The 21,125-nt window shown below is 39.7% G+C and overlaps 1 protein-coding gene and 3 non-coding genes across 7 annotated transcripts in view; 2 read left to right on the top strand and 2 right to left on the bottom strand.

Annotated features, from left to right (window-relative positions):
* The first annotated feature begins 7,089 nt into the window (after positions 1–7,089).
* Trnak-uuu (transfer RNA lysine (anticodon UUU)) lies at positions 7,090–7,162 on the top strand. The gene has a single exon. It is a non-coding gene; the product is annotated as a tRNA-Lys (tRNA).
* A 331-nt stretch (positions 7,163–7,493) lies between these two features.
* On the bottom strand, positions 7,494–7,566 carry Trnak-uuu (transfer RNA lysine (anticodon UUU)). The gene has a single exon. It is a non-coding gene; the product is annotated as a tRNA-Lys (tRNA).
* An 8,348-nt stretch (positions 7,567–15,914) lies between these two features.
* Positions 15,915–16,050, bottom strand: LOC111758366 (small nucleolar RNA SNORA4). The gene has a single exon (XR_002792552.1). It is a non-coding gene; the product is annotated as a small nucleolar RNA SNORA4 (small nucleolar RNA).
* A 991-nt stretch (positions 16,051–17,041) lies between these two features.
* Positions 17,042–21,125, top strand: part of Mdm4 (MDM4 regulator of p53) — a 49,957-nt gene continuing 45,873 nt past the window's right edge. For 3 of the 4 annotated variants that reach the window (XR_010044499.1, XM_023567243.2, XM_005005889.4), the window contains exon 1: positions 17,043–17,194. The gene's annotated coding sequence lies outside the window, so the exon portion shown is untranslated. Of the gene's footprint in view, positions 17,195–21,125 lie in introns of all 4 variants that reach the window. The other variant, XM_013157967.3, reaches the window with a different exon arrangement.

The following is a 21,125-nucleotide window of genomic DNA, read 5'->3' as shown; positions in this document are numbered from 1 at the left end:
TGTCATTGATGAGTTATGCAGCCACTGTGATGTCACTTGCAACACAAAGCATTGTGTTTTACTGGATCCTAAATATGTGTGGCGTAAATAGTTTGACAGCTTGCAAAGAAAAGAACAAATACAAAATATGGTGGAGAAATTTTCTTAGAGGACTAGGACTGGAGCTCATTTAAACAGAGGAAAAACAAAATGTTTCTGCCTGGGGAACTATGCCCCAAAAAAATCATAGAGCACACTGGTGAGCTGACAGGTGAACAGGCAGGCCCAGCATCACGAAGAACTCCTGTGACCACAGGAGAACAAGAACGATGTCAACTGTGCCCTACAAGTACAGGAAAACAAAACATATATTCTATCAGTGTGAGTGATACTTCTGTATGGAACATGCAGTAGTCACGTGTCACAGTTGAAGCAAAGCTTATTTCTGTGGTAGACTTTTGTTCAGGTTTACACCATAATTCACACAGGTTTTTATTCCCTTTTTTTTTTTTTTTTTTTTTTTTGTATTTTTACCGGTACCAGGGATCGAACTCACGACCACAGGCTAGCAAGGTAGGCCCTTATGCCGCTGAGCTAAATCCTCAGCCCCCAAGTTTTTATTCTTGAAGTTACTGTTTAGGTTTTGTAAGCAAGTACACAGCTGATGTGAAAATGTCAATGTCCATTCTGAACATTCACCACACATTGGAGATCGTATTTTATTGTATTGTATCTTAATTCTCTGCTAAGTGGGTGTTGTAATATAATATGGTGGGGAGCTCCTGACAAACCAGCGAGAGAAGAGAGGTTAGAAGACTGCCACATAGGAAAGGAAAGATAAGCACAGATGCTGTCAGTGCCAGGCTTGTGCCTGGCACGTGCAGCTGCCAGGTGTGAAGACTGCCTTGGGTGTGACAGTTGAAGCAAAACTTATTTCTATGGTAGACTTTGTTTATGCTTACACTGTAGTTCACATAGGAATTTATTTCTGATGTTATCTTTTAGTATTGTAAGGAAGAACACAGCAGATGTGAAAATGTATATGTATGATAGATGTTCTAAATGTATGATACTTGTTAGTGAATACTTTATTGATATTTATGTTTCTGTTGACTACACACTGTAATATAATAACAACCTCCTGACAACACAGCCAGGCCACTGAGGTGTCAAGTATGTCCTAGAAAATGGCCAAAAAACAAGAGCCATGTGATATGGGGTAAGTGATGTGTAAGGAACATGCTGCTGTCAAGTGTGTAGACTGCCCTAGGTCTGTGATAGTTGAATCAAAGATTTTATTTTATTTTATTTTTGGTAGAGTGCTGTGGTAGATTACTTAAATGGTCAACTTGTAACACCCAGCTGAACTGAATCAGCATGGTGCTGGGTGTGAAAGGCCCACCTGAGGATTGTTTCCAACAGCATAAAAGCAGAACAGGGGGTGTTGTGCTGTTGGTTCTCCTGGAGAAGCTTTACACTGGCTTTCCTGATAGGAACTCAGCTGTTCTCATCCTCCGAGGAACTCAGGTCCTCACTGTCATTGACGATGCATATGGTTGTCTTAGGGGAGCTCTTTTTCTTACCTCTGGCATTGCTTTTTGGCTCCTGTACAGATTTGTCAACTGCTGGCACAGACCATTTATCATGCTGGTACAGACTTTCTAGCTTCAAGTACTGGCCTTCGGGCCTTGCCATGTGGATTCTTGATACAGACTTGCATGAGACATTGCTGTGGGCTGTACACCTCCAAAAGGACTCATGGAGAACATTGCTGTGGGATCCAGGCCCTCAGCCGCATTCTTGGGTCTCTAGTGTATGGACACAGTTCCTGCGCTCTTTTGCATTTGACTCTTTGGTGAATATTATAAAATAATCCCATAAAGTATATGTTCTGTATTAAACCCTTTCCCTTCCCTGTAAACCCTGACTACAAGTGCTATTGGTATTTTCATTGTAGTTCATGTGGGAATTTATTTCTGATTTTTTTTTTTTTTTAGACTTTGTACACCAAAAAGCCAGTCAGTGTTAAAGATGTTATGCTTTTTTGTATAAACATCCAATATTAAAACTTGATAATTTATTTTGTGATTTTTTTTCCCTGTTAAGTACTCATTGTATAATATAAACTCTCAAGATTAATCATTTTGCTAGGAATTTAGTTCAGTGGCGCAGCACCTGTTTGGCAAGCATGAAGTCCTGAGTTTGATTCCCAGCACCAAAAATAATAATTTAATGACAGACCCACAATTATGTGCCTTGATGACAAAATTAGTCTTATACTCCAAGGGCTACAGTTGGACAGTCTTAGCTAGGCATGGGGCATGGGGGCACATGTCTACCTCCCCAGCACTTGAGAGGCAAAGGTAGGAGGATTGGAAGTTTGAGTGTTGGAGGTCAGCATATGCTACGCAGTGAGACCCTATTTCAAAACAAACAAATCTTTCCCAGCTGCAGTCAGAGACATGTGATGGTGGACAGCCACAAAGATGCAGCAGTGCTGACGTCCAGTTGCCAGATAAGGATTCCAAATCAAAGAAGGTGAATATGCTCAAGAGATTCATTCCTGGGGCTCCAGGAGGGACAGAACTCTGGATGGTAGGCCAGTGAAACCGATGGTGACCTTTTGAGCTACAGAAGGGTAAGTACATTGTGTTGTTGTATTGTTTTCGGTTTTGTTTTTGTTTAGGGTACTAGAGATTGAACTCAGAGCCTTTGCACTGAACCACATTTCCTAGTGCTTTTTAAAATTTTTAAATTTTAAGATAAGGTGTTGCTAAATTGTTTAGTAGTCCACCAGGCTGGATTTCAATTTTTGATTCCCTGCGTCAACCTCCTAGTGCTGTTGGTTAGATAGGTGAGCATCACCACACCCAGCTCATGTACATTGTTTTAATTCATTAAATTTGTGGTGATTTGTTACTCCAGCAATGACAAATGAAGGCACCTGGTTCTCCAGGAAGCTGAGCCCTGGCAAGGCTGGGTAATACCTGACTGGAGTATGACACCAATCATGGGGTGTTGTGACTGCTTGTCTGCTTTTTCTTTGGGAAAAGAACAGAAGAGGAGGGCAGCTAGACTAGAAGTTCCCCAAGAGCAAGAAAAATCCCCACTGTGTTTACCTTGTCTAGCCTAATCATTGCACGAGTCACAGCTGGTTCTCAAGAAATACTTGATGCTCAGTGGCATAAGCACCTGCCTTGCAAGCAGGTGGTCGTGAGTTCGATCCCCAGTACTGATGAAAAAAGAAAAAAAGACAAAAAAAAAAAAAAACAAAAAACCCAAAAAACAAAGAAATATTTGATGTGTGAGACTTGGGTCAACTACTGTACACTGGAAAAAAGACAGTGATGGAGGGCATGAAAGTTAAGATTTTAGTGGTAACAACAAAAACTGAGAACTGATCAGCAGCAAGTGGCTGAAATCAATGGGAGGGGAAATAATGGACTCAGTTTACTCTCGGCATACTATCTCAGGACTCTGCTGGAGGACAGGACAAATTTGAACTAAGACTAAAAAGGACAATTTTTGTAACATTTTTATTTTTAAATCCTTCAGTAGATTTTCTTTAAAAAGATTTAGGCTATTACAGCTTTCTTCATGAGAGGACTCCCCCCTTTTACTTGGCCCCCACTTGCTCTGCAGAGCCACATTCTCATTCTTCAGTTTCACTCTTCAAAGAAACTCAAAACTTTTCCACTGCTAATAAATAATAAAAAAAAAAATTCTAACATAAATGCTTATTCCTAGCATTCTGAGAGGTCAAGACAGACAAAACGACCAGTTTGAGCCCAACTGGGTCAACTTAGAAATTTAGTGAGACCCTGTCTCAAAAAAAAGGGCTGAGTGGTTAGGAATGTAACTTGTGTTTGATCACTGGTTCTTTCAATTGTGAGGGGTGCACATGGTGAGAACGCTTAAAAGCTACACTCTAAGCAAAAACAGTTCAATGCCATTAACTGATCACCATGCTGTACATTAGGTCCTCAGATTTATCTTATAACTGAACATTCTGATCCTTCCAATAATATCTCCCCATTTCTTCCACCTGCCATCCCCTGGCTACCACCATTCTGATCTCTGCTTCTGTGAGTTGGACCTTTGGAATTGCTTGCAAGATCATACGTTGTCTTTCTGCGTCTGACTGACTTCACAGAGCATAACGTGCTGCAGACGCATCCGTGTAGTTGCAAATGACCGGATTTCCTCCATTTTTCAGGAGGAGGAGTATTCCATGGTGTGTATGTGCCACAGGCTCTCTATCCACTCATCTGGATATGGGCATTTAGGTCAATTCCATATCTTGTCTATTGTGAATAATGTAATGAACAATGCAGACACCTCTTCAGTGCACTGATATCCTTTCCTTGGATATACTCCCAGATGGGATTGCTGGCTTGCATGGTAGCTCTATTTTTAATTTTTTGAGGAAATGCTGTCTTGTTTTTCCCAATGAATGTACTAATTTTCATCCCCACTAATGATGTACAAGGGTTCTATTTCTCCACCACTTTTTATCTTTTGTGTTTTCAATAATAGTCACCCCAATGTGTGAGATGGGAGCGCACTGTGTTTTGGTTACTTTTTGTTTTTTGGGGATGCTGGGAACTGAATTCCTCAGTCATCACAGCAGTTTTGATTTGCATTTCCCTGATCATTAATGATAGTGAGCACATTTTCATAAATGTGTTGGTTATATGTATAGCTTCTTTAGGAAAATGTCTGCTTGGCTCCGTTGCCCACTTCTTACGTTCCTTTTTGGCTATTCAGTTGTATGACTTTCTTACATATTTTGGATCTTATCGCATAATATATAATTTGCAAATAGTTTTTTTACTATCCTATAGGTTGCCTTATTGTCTTAATTTTACCTTTTTCTGGAGATAGGGTCGTGCTGCGTAATTTAGGCTGGTCTTGAACTCACTGTGATCCTCCTGCTTCAGCCTCCCTAGTGCTGAAATTATGGGTGTGCACTGCAGCGCCCAGTCTCACTAATTTCTCAGGTTATTTTTACACTTCTATTTCTTAGACTTATTAGCTATGGGAAAAAGAATATCACCATCAATTCTGTGTGGGAAGGAGGAATTTGAAAGAAGAAGAAAACTAACAACAAAAAAGCCTCAAATAAAAGAATCTGTGGGTTTAGCCTGCCCTCTAGTGGAAAATTAAATTCAAGAATTTAAGTAAAGTGAGGCGGTTGAATGTCAACCAAGATTTTACTGGCAGTGATGTTTTTAATATAACCCGGGGGAAGCAGATGCAGTCTTATTATTTCACATGGACCTAGCAAAGCCAAATGTTTACTAGCTCATCACTGCCTATAAAATAAGACTGTTCTTCTTTGCCTGATAGAAGCCTGGTCAGTGTCTCCGTATTTCTCTCTGTGTTCCACTGTTCAAGTAGTTCACCATCCTCTAGTCTAAATGTACCTTGGACTATATATATATATTTTATTTACTGTTTTGCTCAATGCCGTGGAAATGGTACTCAGTTAGTACTTTAGTCAATCTCACTGATTTAACTTTAATCAGCTGGCCTCATTATCCTGAAGGAGATGTACAACGATGTAACAAGTCTTTGGGAGGGAAAAAACTTGAAGGTCCTTTAATCTCTTCTTACCCCTCTGAGGAGGGAGGCTTGGTCAAACATTTGGAGATATAATTCCTACATCGCATTCCCAGAAACAGAGTCAGAAGCTTCTTGTCCAACACTGGGTGCTGAAGAAATGTGTCTAAGTAAATAATAAATGTTCCTGTAAGGCTCATTACAGTTTCTCCTATCCTACTCTGACAGCTGCTTGACAAACTTAACTCTGATTTTCCTAGCTAAGAACTCATCTCCCCCTCGTGTTATAAGCCGTACCCTCTGTTCACCCTGAACTTCCACTATTCTCTTTCTCAGTATTTTTTTTTACTCCATTTGTTATTACTTTATGTCAAAATCACTTGCTCTGCTTTCTTAGTAGACCATGGGTCTTACTTGTTCCCACTCCAGAGGTATCACAAAGCCTACAATATAATCAATGACCAATAAATGTTCATTGCATTAAATCGCTCCTTCCTTGTGCGTTGAGCTTGCTCCGGATCATGTTCACACTGGAAAAACTAACGGAATGTAAAACTTCAGATTAGAAGGTATCTCAGAGGTCATCTAATCAACTTTCTTCATTTTATATGTGTGGAAACCCAGGCCTGTTCAGGATCACGCAATCTGTTGGTGTTTTCTCTAAAAGACCCAGACAATTCTAGGAAAGAAAAATTCCCTCCGATTGAGGCTGAACTATTTTACCTTTCATTGTGTTCAGAAGACTTAAGGTCCCAGAAACAAAGATAAATTCCCTTATCAGTCTTTGAAATGCTATAATGCTGTGTTCCACACCCTAGAGCACGTCACAGTTGAGAAACTGATGTCAGGAAACCGTAGGCTACTTGAAGATTTGTTCTCTTACTGCTCCATGTTGCTCTCCCTGGTGTGCACAAAGAGCACTGGGAAAGATTCATCTTGTGAGCCTGTATTAAAACTGTAATTTGTCTGAAAGGGGAGGAAAAGAAAAAAAATCAAAATTAAGTAGCTAAACTCCCTTTCCTACAATTTACATTTAGATCTACCTTTTGTCTGTCACTTCTATTTTCCTACAATATTAGCTTCCATGCTTTTGAGTCAAGTTTGTCTTTCCTCTTGTTTTTGCTTTTGCTATGGAATGCTTAAGTATCTCACAGCTACATCACCTAGTGAGTGGAAACGTCCTATTTTGTTAATAGGAAAGATGCTGTAATCTAGTTCAGTAGAATTACTAAAAGGGTCTTATCTGGGAAGTGACAGAAGGAACAAAGGTGAAGTTTTAAAAGGTTCCAACCATTTTTTGCTGTACTACAATACCATCACTTTGGTTTTCTAGAGTTTAGTGTGTATTGGCAATTTATCAAACATCAATAGATCTTAAGTATATGTTTTAAGTAAAGGGAACATAAAGTTTGTTTTACTTTCTCTCTAAAACCAGAAAGCCAGCCAACCAAACCAAGCAAGCTTTAAATGAAACCTACATAAAAGTTGAGAGGAAGCAAGCTATCGCTATTATATCAAGTAAACAAGAGAGAATCTAACACTTAGGGTGCCCGGATAGCTCAGTCGGTAGAGCATCAGACTTTTAATCTGAGGGTCCAGGGTTCAAGTCCCTGTTCGGGCGCTTGTCCCTTTTATCTCTGTGTAATAGTAACAAAAATGTTGTAGATCCTTAATTTACTGGATCTAACATCACCAAACATGTTCTTTGTTTTGTAATTAAAACAGGGCATGTTTTCCCACGTCTTTTCGTTTTCCCTTTCTCAATCTGAAAATAAAAATTTTTCACTGCTGAGAAACCGTGGAAAAATCTCGATACTCACTAAGAAGTTAAATAATTCTATATAATCATCTTTTTTCCCCCATATTCTAAAATCAACCAATGGAATTAAATATACCACGCATCACTTTCATCTTGGTACTGTTAACACAGTAAACAAAGTAAAAGCTGCAATCGCCCGAACAGGGACTTGAACCCTGGACCCTCAGATTAAAAGTCTGATGCTCTACCGACTGAGCTATCCGGGCTCTCGGCTGTGGAATGTGTTTCTACAATACCTTACATAAGAATAAACATCCACAAGCGAGTCTGTCCTGGAATAAAGTGAAACTTGTTTTAATCCCTAAAGCCAGGATTCAGGCGAAGAAAAAAAAAAGCAAAAGGTCCAAATTCTACACCTCTCACCAGCATTGCCTGCTAATATAGAACTGCAAGCTATTTGTGTGCCTAACAATCTTCTAAATAGGTCCAGGATTAAGAGAAAGGTGAGGTTTCACTTTCGAAGCCCTGCGGGAATTTTGGACCTGCCTTATTTAGCACTGACTGCTGATGACCAGACGGAGGTCTGAGTTAAACCCAACCCACTTAGAGAAAGGGTGTGAGAGAATTGCACTGCGCAGTAGGAAGTGGGAGACAGGGATAGTGATACTGTCCTGAGTTTGCCTGGTGGCATCCTAATAATTTTACGTGAGGCCAAACCCTGGAGCAGTAACATGGGGGCCCAAAGCCCCAGGACACCAGAGACCAAGAGCTGACCGTGACGGCAGAGAGGCTGCAGCAACCTTAGTGTGGGCGGCCTGCGCTCTTCCGCCACAGTCAGTCCTCTGAGCACGGCTTTCCGCTATGAGGTCAGGTTGAGAAATACCCAAGGCAGAGGTTTATGAAAGCAACTAGCAAGAGTCAGCTGAAGTTTCTTTCCCTTCGTTCCTTTCTTAACTGTTTTCAGGGAGATTATTTTGGTCCAGCAATGTCACATTTAGGGATTAGGAATTCGTCCCAGAGAGTAATCAGGAATATACAAAAAGACCTCCTGACTACAGAAGAGATGCTCAAGGGGTTTTAATGGGGAAATGATATAAACGACCATTTGTGTAATAGTAAGCTATTTCCTTCTGTCTTAGGACAGTGGGGTGATTGTGAGGCTTAAATAAGATTATATATATATATATATATATATATATGTATATATATATATATAATTGTTAATAACAATGTCTGATTGTGTCAGAGTGTAGGAAGTATACATGAAGTCATATAAAGATTTAGTGGCACAGATATCACAAGAACAGACTGTGATTCTGCTCTTTTATCTTTCCCTGACACTGTCCACCCTTGGACAGAGGCTTAACATATTTCATTAGAATGAAAAAAGATAGAGAATTGTGAGAGCTGACAAAATTAGGTTAATTCCAGGTGAAAGGAAGAATTTTATTCCCTAAGCAATGGGAAACTATAACTTGTAAAATCGAGACATTAATATTCCAACTTCTCACTCAAAGGCATATGCATTAGGTTTGTTAGATTCATATTACATTAAAAAATAACAAGGGTTATCATATTAAATATTCTCTACAAAAATCACATCCAAAGGCTGAGGCAGGAGGATCATTGTGAGTTCAAGACCAGCCTGAACTGCATAGAGAGACCCTGTCTCAAAAAAAAAAAAAAGAATCACATCCAAATACTACTGGAGACAATGTATAATGGTTTCTAACACTGACTGTGTTTAGATGGGACAATGTATTGTGAAATTAGAACTATCAGGTAGCTTAAAACCCTTTGATGCTTCCCTACCACACACTGAATAACACATGAAAGCTTATATAGTAACATTCAAAATCTTCCCCAATCCAGCCCCAGCCGATTTTGCTAAGATTTTATACTAGCACTGTCCAATACAAATCAGTACAAGCCTCCTACTTAATTAGAAATTTTCTCTTAGCCACACAGGGGAGAGGGGAGCTCAGGGTCTTGCTATGTAGATCAGGTTAGCCTTGAGCTCATTAATACATCCCAGGCTAACCTTGATCTCAAAGCAACCTTCCTGCCTCATCCTCCTGAGTGCTGGGATTACAGGTATGCACCACCATGGCCAGCCCTAGAAGCTACATTTTAAAAAGTAAAAAGAAATAAGTGAAATTTGTTTCAATAATTTATTTTATTCCACCTGACACACCAAAAACTTTTGCATACATAATATAAAACATTATTGAGATACTTTACATTCTTTTTTTCTACTAAGTCTTTGAAATCTGATATATATTTTATACTTACAGCATAGCTCAGTTTAGTCAAACCACATTTCCAGCCATATTTGGCAGGTGGCTGCTATGTTGGATAGTGTGGTCCAGTACTATATATCAGCACAGCTGGGGGTGTGTGGTTTTGCATGATTGAGGAACCTCTGGGTGGAAGGACCACAGGAAGTCTGAGGCCAGTCTGGGCTAGTGAGTGTAAGGGCAGCCTGGAACACATAGCAAGATGCTGTGTCCAGTGCAGCCCTTGAAATACCTGAGAAAGGATGGTGGAGGATGAAGAAATGAAGAAAGAGTCAAAAAGCTGAGTCAGGTGGAGCTTCTCTCCTGATGGAAGAAAGCACTGCCCAGCTGCAGCGCCTTTACTCATACAATCAGCTCAAGAGGCTACTTACAGAGAATTTCAAGGGGAAGGTGTGATCTGGAACAGGAAGAACATCTTCAGCAAAACAGCATGCATTGGTGGTCACATGGGGAACAAGAGAGGAGCTGTCTGTACTGTCTCAGGGGAAGGGCAAGTCACTTTGTGAGTCAGCTCCCTGAGCTGCATTCACTTCTCATGAGGTCCTGCCAAACTTGTGAGAAGCACTGACCTTGTCCTGAGGTACAGACAGCTTCACTCCCAATAGCAAGACCATGTTTTCTTCTTCTTCTTCTTTTTTTTTTTTTTCTTTAAAAGGTACTGGGGATCGAACTCACGAATGCCTACTTGCAGGGCAGGTGCTTATGCCGCTGAGCTAAATCCCCAGACCCCACAAGACCATGTCTTAAAATAAAACATGACAATACTATGACAATTTTAAATACACTAGCAGCACTTCAAAGTGGACTTCTAAACATTGTGTCTTCCAATTTCTCATCCTTTTTCGCTCCCTGTGCTGCTTTTTCAAATGATTTCTCCCATCTCTGCCTCTTGAAATTGTTTAAATTTTTATTTATTAGGTTTTTTTTTTTTGGTGCTAGGAATTGAATGCAGGAACTTTTGCATGCTAGATATAAACCCTACTACTGAGCTATGTCCTGGTCCAGTCCTTACTACAATTCTTTGACCAAAGCTTTAATGATAAGCCAAGAGTGGTTGCAGATGTCTGTAACCCTGCCACTCAGGATGGGCGTGGTGGTGCACATCTGTAATCCAAGCACTTGGGAACTGAGGCAGGAATATCACTGTGAGTTTGAGGCCAACTTGGGCTACATAGTGAGTTCAAGCCCAGCCTGAACTACACAGTAAGACCCTATCTCGAAAAGCAAAAACAAGAGAATTAAGATATATTATGCACATGTACCGACTCCCCAAGATAAATGTAATCATTATGTGCTATGAACATATACTAATAAAAGTAAATTTTAAAATACAAAAAATAATGAATTTTTCTTCATTAAAACTCTTTTCGGGTTGGAGGTGTAACTTAAAGGTGGAGCAGTTGCTTATCACGTGCAAGCCATGGTTCAAGTCTCAGTACTAGAATAACTTTCTGTTCATTTGAAGAAAAAACAGCATTTGAAAAGTGAAACAAGCTGTAGATAGATTAAAGATGTTAGTTATAATATTCTATAACCAAGAAGGATTATTATCCAGATTATACACAGAAGTTCTAGAAATTAATTTAAGACAAACTAATAGAATGGGAAAAAGATAAAATTAGGCAATTCATTGATGAGGAACCTTAAGTCACTAAATATAAAAGATGATTAGCCTTACTAATAATTTTTTTTGTCTTTTTCCTTTTTTTTTATCAGTACCGGGGATCAAACTCATGACTGCCTGCTTGCAAGACAGGTACTTATGCCGCTGAGCTTAATCCCCAGCCCCAGCCTTACTAATAATTATGGACACATAAAAACAAACAGTCATGAGAAACCATTCATAAACAGATTATTTTTATAGTTCCAAAATGCCCAGGATTGGCAAAGATATGGTACAACAGAATTTTTATACACTTATACCAGGAGTGTATATTTTTCAATGACTTTGGAAAGCACTCTGGCATGATCTATAGAATGGACGGTGTGGGAGCTGGGGATTTAGCTCAGTGGCATAAGCACCTGCCTTGCAAGCAGGCAGTCATGAGTTCGATCCGTGGTACTGATAAAAACTGAAAAAGACAAAAAAAAAAAAAAAAAAAAAAGAATGGACAGTGTGTATGGACCCAGGGATATTCCCTAGAGGGAAACAAACAGAAGAATGTCAATGGCAGTGCTGTAACAACAAACAACTAGACCAGAGGTTTGCTTATCTCCCTCCCTCCCTGTCTTACTTTTGGTGGTACTGGAGATTGAACCCAAGGGGCACTAAGTTACAGACTCAGTCCTTTTATATTTTTTATCTTGAGACAGAGGCTTACTAAATTAGCCAGGCCGGCTTTGAACTTTTGATCCTCCAGCCTGCCTTATATATTTATTAAAACAAATGAATACAAATTGTGGTGCATTCCTTTATGTTAGGTGATGAATTGTGTCTCTTTAACACTTATATTGTAGTCCTGGTACCACAGAATATTTGGAGATAGGGCCTTTAATGAGGAGATTATGGTGAAATGCAGTCATATAAGCAGGCCCTAACATAATTTGTGTCCTTATTGTGAGAAAATGCATTTCTCTTGTTTAAGTCACCCAGTATTATTTTTCTGTGGCAAACCTAGAAAACTAATACAATTTATTCTATATTTATACAATTCAATATATTAATGTACAGTAATATTACTATATAACAGGGGAAATGAATTAACTATACAATTGAACATAACAATCATGAGCAAGAAGGTAAATTGCAGTAGAATAGATACCTCATAGTTTGATGCCATTTCTAAGAAGGTGATAGCATACTTTTTTTTAGCATACAATACTCAGAAGGCATATATACATATATAAATTCTAGGGCTGGGGATTTAGCTCAGTGGCATAAGTCCCTGCTTGGCAAGTGCAAGGTCGTGAGTTCGATCCCTGGTGCCACAAAAATAAAACAAACAAACAAAAAAAACAAACAAAAAAACATATATAAATTCTAAATATCTAAAGAAATACATGCCAGGGTAAATACCAAATTGAGAGTAGTAGTTTCCACCCAGTGGTGGTGTACACCTACAATCTCAGTACTATGGAAACCTGAGGCAATAAAATTTCAAAGTTTTGTGCTCATCCTGGACAATTTATCAAGGTTTTGTCTCAAAAATAAAAAGAAGCAGGGTATGGTGGTGCATGCCTATAATTCCAGCACTGAGGAGGCTGAGGCTGGAGGATCACCTTGAGTTCGAGACCAGCATGGACTACATAGTGAACTCAATACCAGTTTGAACTAAATAGTGAGACCCTGTCTCAAAAAAAATTAAAGTAGTGGAGATGTAGTTCACTGGGAAGGTTGTGGGTTCAACCCTCAGTTAAGCACCCTCCAAAACGGTGGCTCTCTGGTGCCATGGAAGAAATTACAGGGAACTTCTTTGTGTAGGTAAAGTATTCTTATTAGAAAGAGTAATGGGAAAATGATTGCATTCTTCTGTACATCTTTTTGTATGCATGAGTTAGTTTATGGTATTTTTTTCAGAACAGTTGTAGACCAATAATATTAAGTTCTAATTCTTTTAAAACCAGAAGGAACTGGATATACCGGCATGTGTCTGTGATCATGGCACTTGGGTGGCTGAGGCAGGAGGATCACTGTGAGTTAGAAGCCAGTCTAGGCTTCATAGTGAATTCAAGGCCAGCCTGAAGTACATAGCAAAACTCTGTTTCAAAAAATAAATATAGATAAAAAATAAAACCAGGAGAGGCCATAGAAAATTGTCTACTTCATTTTATTTTACAGACTTGGACTTGAAGACTGGAAGAACTGTAATGTTCTGGTTTCTAGAAACAGAAATAGCTATACTAAAACCGTAATTTCCTGTTTGCTCAACCATTTATGAGTGTGATTCTTAAGGAAGTGGTGATCACTAAGAAACAGTTATGAGTCTTTGTTTTTTTTTTTTTTTTTTTTTTTTTTTTTTTTTACTTTTTTGAGATGGGGTCTCGCTATGCAATTCAGGCTGGCCTTGAGCTCACTTTGTAGCCCAGGCTGGTCTCCAACTTGCAAGGATCCAACTTGCAAGGATCCTCCCGCCTCAGCCTCCCAAGTGCTGGGATTACAGGCGTGAGCTACCACGCCTGGCCAGTTATGAGTCTTTTTTTTTTTGTCTTTTTCTTTTTTATCAGTACCGGGGATTGAACTCACGATTGCCTGCTTGCAAGGCAGGCGCTTATACCGCTGAGCTAAATCCCCAGCCCCCAGTTATGAGTCTTTAAACGAATTTTATTTCTTTTTCATAAGGTTACTTGACTGGTAGAAAAATGAAATACAATACTTATTATTTTTTGTATAGCAATCCATTTGGATGAAGTCTTATGTAAACCTTGGGAAAGGCTGAAGAAAGGACAACTATGACAATTACGAAGAAAGGTAACTATGACAGATGTTAGTAACTTTAGGTGACACTGGTGGTGTAAGGACAACACTGGAAGATGAACAGTTAATCACAAATCAGTCTGAATCATGATGAGAAAAATTGTATTCCTAAGTCCTAGTCAATGTATTTGTCAGGGCTTCAAGTGGAGACAAACTAATATGCTGATCAATATTTTGCAAAATGCAAAACTGAAAGAGATAATGTGTCTTGAGCCTCTAAGTGAGACTTTGTAGTAGTAGTAGGTCAATCATTACCCTTTATCACTTCTTTATCTGGACAGTTCTGACTTCCTTCACTAGCCAGATTCCAAGCTTCATTCATTTGGGAATTGTTTAGGTTGCTGCTTAGCATATAACAGGTGATAAACAAATACTTGATCTTGTACTGAATTGAGAGAATCATAGTTCCAAGACTCTATGAGACAGTGAGCAGGGACCTTTCAGCTAACCAGATACTGATTAAAAGATGCAAAATAAATTCATTTCAAAATCATTTTTAAAAAAAAAATAGTTTATGGGCTGGTGATTTAGCTCAGTGCCTCAAGAGCTTGCCTCTTAAGTGTAAGGTCGTGAGTTCAGTTCCTGGTACCAAAAAAAAAAAAAAAAATCGAAGTTAAAAAATAGTTTTATGGGCAGGGGTGTGGCTCAGTGGCACAGTGTCTGCCTGGTAAGCGCGAGGTCCTGAGTTCAATTCTTGGTACCAAAAACAAAACAAAACAAAACAAAAAACTATAGTTGCACAAAAGGAGAGGGGAAATAGTTAACAGCGGTTCAGCAAAGAAGTTTCTCCTTCATTTCTTTACCAGATGGTTGCTGTCTTCAAGCTCACTGTGAGCAATTGTGAAAAAGGAAATGTTTTCGTCAGTTCCTCTGCAGAACTTGGGATCCTGGGATTGTGTGGGAGGTTGTTAGAAGTACAATAATGTGCATTGTGCCAATCAATGCATGTCATTGCCTTAATTTTTTTTTTTTTGTTTTTTTTGAGACTGGGTTTCGCTATGCAGTTTAGGCCGGTCTTGAATTCACTTTGTAGCCCAGGCGGGTCTTTTCTTTTTTTTTGCATTCAAATGCTTTCTTAAAAAAATCAATTTTAAAGGCCTTTCTATCCAGGCTAAAGACAAACACAATAAAGGCAGATATGCTAGTTTAACCTAATTGGCTGATTTTATACAGCACTTATATCTTTTTGTCCGTAAGTATATTATTAAATGATAGAGAACATCTAATACAACCATTTCTACAGAACTAGGAAATAAATTTCTAAGAAAGAAAGATTTTACAGACCCCATCTTTTTTATATCCACCCAACAGTCTAACTCTAAAGAGGATAACGCCAATGACTTTCCTCACAAGAACTCACAACTAATGTCGCTTTGCTATCAAAATCTGTATTTCTGAACTGTTACTAGCATTGAGACAAGATTCATAAATTCCCAAAGCAGCACAATGCACATTGTGATTGCCTATTCAGCAACAGTGAGCACTGCATTCGAAACTCTCATCCCAGGAATTTAATAAGGTTGGCCACATTCATGGACATTTTCTCCACTGAAGTATTGCAGAAAGTCTAAATGTCATGAAGAATCCTCTTGTCTTCTTCAGTAACAAAGTTTATAGCCACACCTTTCCTCCCAAATCAACCCCTTCTGCCAATTTCCCTCTTTATTCAAAGTGTGCTGTTTCACTTATGAGTCCACGTCCTAAATTACGTCAATGCCGCTTCTGAGCACCATCTCATCATCAACTGCTGCTATCGACTCCTGTGAATGTGGTTTTCACGATTGGTAGGTAGATCATAGTTTATAACCAAAGACACTTGTTGCACATCAATCCCACGAGCCTGAAGCACAAAGAGGTATGTTCAAAACTCTAATCAGATAAAAAAAAACTGGATTACCTATGTAATGTAGCCACAAAATAGTAATGAACTATACTGAGTGGTATAGTTCACTGTGGAGTGTGGTCTTTTAGCCTCCCAAAGAGCTTAGATTGGTAAAGCTTATTAAAAAACTTTACCCTCGAAATTTAACTTTTGGTCTTGAACTCGCAATGATCCTCCTGCCTCAGCCTCCCAAGTGTTGGGATTATAGGTATGAACCACCTCACCTGGTGCCTTACTTTTTTTTTTTTTTTTTTTTTTTGCACAGGTCTGTTTTTATCTCTGGGAGCTATATTTTGATCAGAATGAACAGGTGTTTGTCCAGAACATTAAGACCAAGTTTTCTGGGGACTCGACCACATAAAAAAGAAATAAAAAATCAGGGTAGTTTAACCTGCTGAGAAACAAGAGAGAGAGTTAGGGCTTGGAACTGGGAAGCTCTCTTCAAGAGAGAAATAATGGCTTGGAAATAACGGAGACCGACTTCCTCTTTTCCAAAGTGAAAAGTGATAAAACTAACAGAAATTGCAAAGACAAAATATCCCGAGTCTTAGTATCATCTTGAAATAAACGAAACGAGGTATTGGGTGGGTAGGTGGGATAACAGCATCTGGTAACGGCAGAGGTTGAAGACAGCCTGCCTGCGATGCCTCCTCAAGGCATTTCTGTAACACTGAGAGAGATTACAGGACCTGGTTGTGAGCCAAAGAAACTCTGTCTCACTGTTCTCACTTCTCGTTAGCATTTACCACGTATCTTGTAGTTATTCGTGAAAGTACCAGACTTATCGTCCCCAGTTAGGACAACACAAGGATTGCTGTTTCCCTCTTCAGCCAAACTCAGGACGGATAAATTACATTAAAGAACACAGGGAATGGCGAAGCATACAATTTTTCCGAAAATCTGAAGGCTGATTAATGCTCTTTGCTTCCTCCCTTGGTGTTCCATTTCTAAAAACACTTCCTGACCGACACTTCTATAAATATCACAAAACCCTGTGAGTTCCCTAAACGTTCTCCAATGACCTCTTTACTTCTCAATCTTTCAAATCGCGACTCTCTTCCCGAACGTGCGTCTACTCTATGGTACAAGGTTCGGTCTTTCTGGCTCTCTAGTCCTCCTGTTGTGCCATCTATGGTTTCCGGACGCCTAACCGGAAGCTCTTGTAAAGAACGAGTTCAAGAGGCCGGAAGTTGCGCACTCATTACTCGCCCTTTCAAAATGCCGCTGAAGCCTTAGGACTTGCGACTGCTACCCCTCCCCCACGGGCTCCGCGGGGGAGCGCCTCGTGGAGCGGTTGTAAGGTATGGCTCCAGGGTTTTGTTTGCGGGGTGCCGGGAGGTCGGAGCGGGCGATGGGAAGAGTGGGGCAGGCTGCGGTGCCGTCAGTTCTTCGGGCACAGGAGCTGGGAGCGGGCTGGAGGAGCCCGAGGCGTGGGTGACGGCATGGGACGATCGCGCCTGGAGGAAAGAGGGCGGCGGGCGGGGTGGGGGTAGGGTGGTGAGACAGGGCCCCACGGAAGATTAAAAAGAGAATGGAATGGGGCCCGCAGTTAAAAAACCTAAAATTGTAGCAAAATTTGAAGAATACCGATGAACTGTCGAGGAATGGTATAGGAGAGGGAGACAGGGAGAAAGACATTGACGTGTCTTTAAGATTGAGTAATTTTTAGGGTCACAGTCCGGTTGCCTCACTTCAGAGCTCTTTTGAAAAAAGCTCGTTTTGGGACCACACCCAAACCTTCTTGAAACAGAATTACTTGGGAAACGGGTCTCAGGAAATAAGTATTTTAGCGCACTCCCAAAGATTCTTGTATATCCTAAAATTTGAAAACTACATTTTTGGAAAGAGGATTCTGCCTTGAAATTCAGGCTGCCCCTTAACTCTGAGCGGTCCACCTGCCGCAGCCCCAAGCCCTGCTTGAAAACCAGTTTTAAAGTACACCCGTAGAGAGTGCTGCTGCTTTTCCATTATCAGGAAAGACCTCTGTTTTGAGAAGCTTTTCCAAGCTTTTCTCAAGTTGTTCTGGTATAACAGCTTCCCTTGGGATGTTATCACGTTGGACAAATACCTGTCAAAGATAGTTGGAACCTTCTGGTATTGTGTTACAACATCTCAGGGTTTAGTCTCTTTCTCATACATTCCTGATAGGAAGAACTATTTTAGTTGAAAGGGATTCATTTCACAATATTCTGTTTCATAATACTGGTTGAGATTCAACTCTTATTTAAGAAAATGCAAAATACACAAGTGTATTAAGTTAGTAGCCCAGCAGCCCCAACTTGTTCCCTCAGTCTAGCTGTTAATTGCTTGGTTTTATATCTGATTTATTATATATGTTGACATTTTTAAGCCATTGAGGGATCATTTTGTATGTATTGTTCTACACCATAAGTTTTTCCAAACAACGTTATGATGGCTCACATTTCATAATTTACACTTTTACCCAGAAACTTATGTAATGTAAACTTACAGGGTTATACTGTAGTTTTCTTTAACTTATTTCCCACTGGTGTATTTTTAGGTTATTTCCTGGCTTGTTTTGCACATTGTACTGGATTATACTTTTGCTGCACATACCATCTTTTTATGTGTGTAGCAAACCTGGTAAGAAGAGCAATAAGAGAGTAATAGTGTTTTGTGCTGTTGTTTTTACAGTAGTAGGGATTGAAACCAGGGCCTTTGCAGTAAGCTACATCCCCACCCCTTTTTAAACTTTTAATTTTGAGATACAGTCTTGATTAGTTGCTGATTTGTCCAGGCTGGGCTCAGACTTCTGCCTAAGTCTCTCAGAGTGCTAGGATTACAGGTGTGTGTCACCATGCCTAGCTAGTATTTTCTTTTTCAAAGAAAAAATACTATTTTGTCATGTGTTCAGTTGAAAGAGAGTCAAGAAATAGTTTAATTGATGTCCCTTCAGCTGTTCTGACTTGTGAAGAATATAGCTTTTGTTGCCTTCTGGTAAGTTTTCTTAATAGTATAGTTGTCCTCAAAAGAAGAGATTTGAAGGTGGAATGTAGGAGACTGTTGGACTGAGTATAGCATAAAAAGCGCTTGTCATCACTGTGAGAATAGGCCTGTACCTGCTGGCTCAGATTTCAGTCCAGAAAGTAACTGCACACAAAACATAAGTGTGTTTTGTTTTTTTGCTGGGAATTGAACTCATGTGGACTAAGCATGGTCTCTACCATTAACCGCTGAGCTACACTCCCACCACCAGTTAAGTGTTTTTAATGAAGTTGTTCTGGTATAACAGCTTCCCTTGGAAAGTCAGAAACGCCTTACTAAAGAAGTAACTTTTGACCTGGATAAAATAAGTTAAGATTTTTTGAGGCATGGGAAAAAGGAGAAGGGACAAGTGCTAAAGCAGTAGCTTTCAAATTTTAACCATGATCCCCAATGAAAAAGTTTACATTAAAAATTTTTTTAATGTGTTTAAGTAGTACATGTTTGCAGTACATAATGATTACATTCAACATGGAGGGGTGAATACACGTGTATAACTCATCTTATTAATTCTTTTTATGTTCTTTTGTCCTTTTCCTCCTTCCTCCCATCTCTTGGTTCCCTTCCCATCTGCAAAAGATCTGTCTCCCAAATTTTACACTGCAACCTGTTACAGGAGAAGTAGTGGTTAAGGGTTCTGGCTTCTGCAGCCAGAGTGCTTGGACTCCATGATTTGAGGCAAGTTGTGTACCTCTGATTCAATTTCTTTTTCTGAAAATGAGGATGATACTATTTCACAGGATATGTGTAAGGATAAAATGAATTCTCTTATGCAATGTGCTTTAAAGAGGTTTTACACAGAGATGCTTAACTCTTAAGTGCTCATCACTACTGGATAATGAACAGGTTCCACATGCACAGCTTTGTTACATACTTTATTTTCTGGTCCTTTCTGTTTGATTAGTTTTACAGGCATGTTTAGGCCAGTTGGAGTGCCATTTGCAGTTTAAAAAGTTGGTGCTAAAAACACTGGGTGGTAAAGGGGCAAGACAGATTCACATAACAGCATTCATTTAGCATGGCTAGTGTTGGATGGTAGAAGCAGACCCTTGAAGAGAGCACAGTTAAAGAATAGAAGGGAAGTTGGGGATAAATCAAGAAGGGTTGTGTGCACACCTGGTGAGGCATGATATGCTGGAATTGGAATGAGGAAAGGACTTCCTTTTTTTAGGCTCTTTGGTTAGGCTATGAGTTAATATAAAAATATTGAGAGAGCAACCTTGTTTAATTATCTGCATATGCACAGAAATCCTACAGAATGTGAGACTAGAAGGTTAGGTTGTTTGAGTTGTGTATATCCTGAGTAACAGGAAATGCATTAGACTTGGGGCTTCTAGGGAGTGGTGAGAACACAAGTTAAGGTGGATGTGGTGGGGAGGAATTTTTTGGTGGACAAGTCTTATGCAAATAAAGTGTCAGGTAAGAAAAGATACTTTTCTGATAGAGGTCTGTCCATCTATCTCTGTTTTTCTTTCTTCCTTGTGCTGGGGATGGAACCTATGGGCTTCACACTGAATTATATCCCCAGCCTTTCCTAGTTTTTGACAGGGTCTTGCTAAGTTACTGCCCAGAGTGGACTGAAAATTGTGATCTTAGCCTTTCAGAGTGCTGGGATTACAGGTGTGTGTGCAATCAGATTTCCTTTCTAGATGTGAGTTTTTTTTTACACAAGGATAGCTTTTTAGAGCTGCTGTGATGTCTGCAGTTTCTCAGAATAACCCAATTAAAAATTTGCCAAAGAAATGAAAGGTGCACAGTGAAAACCTGTAGTCCTAGCTACTTTGGGAGCCTAAGGGAGGATTCCATGAGTCTAGAAGTTCAGAGCCAGCCTAACAATACAGTGAGACTGGTACACTTTGATCTCCTATACATGTATGATGGGGCAATGTGTATTGAGCTCCCACAATACTGAGTCAACTGTCCACGCCCATGCATTATGCACCTTTGCTTTTTAAATGCCCTGGAAAATTAGGGGATTTTTGCCTGCTTTCGATAGTTCTAGTTCTGTTGCATTGTGATGTGAAGTGGTGAGACTGGCTTCTCTTTCATCGCTGTATTGTGAAACATATCCTTGAGAATCTTTTTGGGGAGGCAGTACTGGGGATTAAACTCAGAGCCTTTGTAGGTCAGCTTCATTCATTCATTCATTTTGGTTTTTTTTGAGACAGGACCTCCTTATGTAGTTCAGGCTGGCCTTGAGCTCACTACTGTAGCCCAGGCTCTTCTTGA

The sequence above is a fragment of the Cavia porcellus genome, unplaced genomic scaffold, assembly GCF_034190915.1.
Source record: "Cavia porcellus strain 051 isolate PalLab524CR breed Dunkin Hartley unplaced genomic scaffold, mCavPor4.1 scaffold_29, whole genome shotgun sequence".
Lineage (NCBI taxonomy): Eukaryota > Metazoa > Chordata > Mammalia > Rodentia > Caviidae > Cavia > Cavia porcellus.
This window is presented reverse-complemented; position numbering and strand designations above follow the sequence as displayed.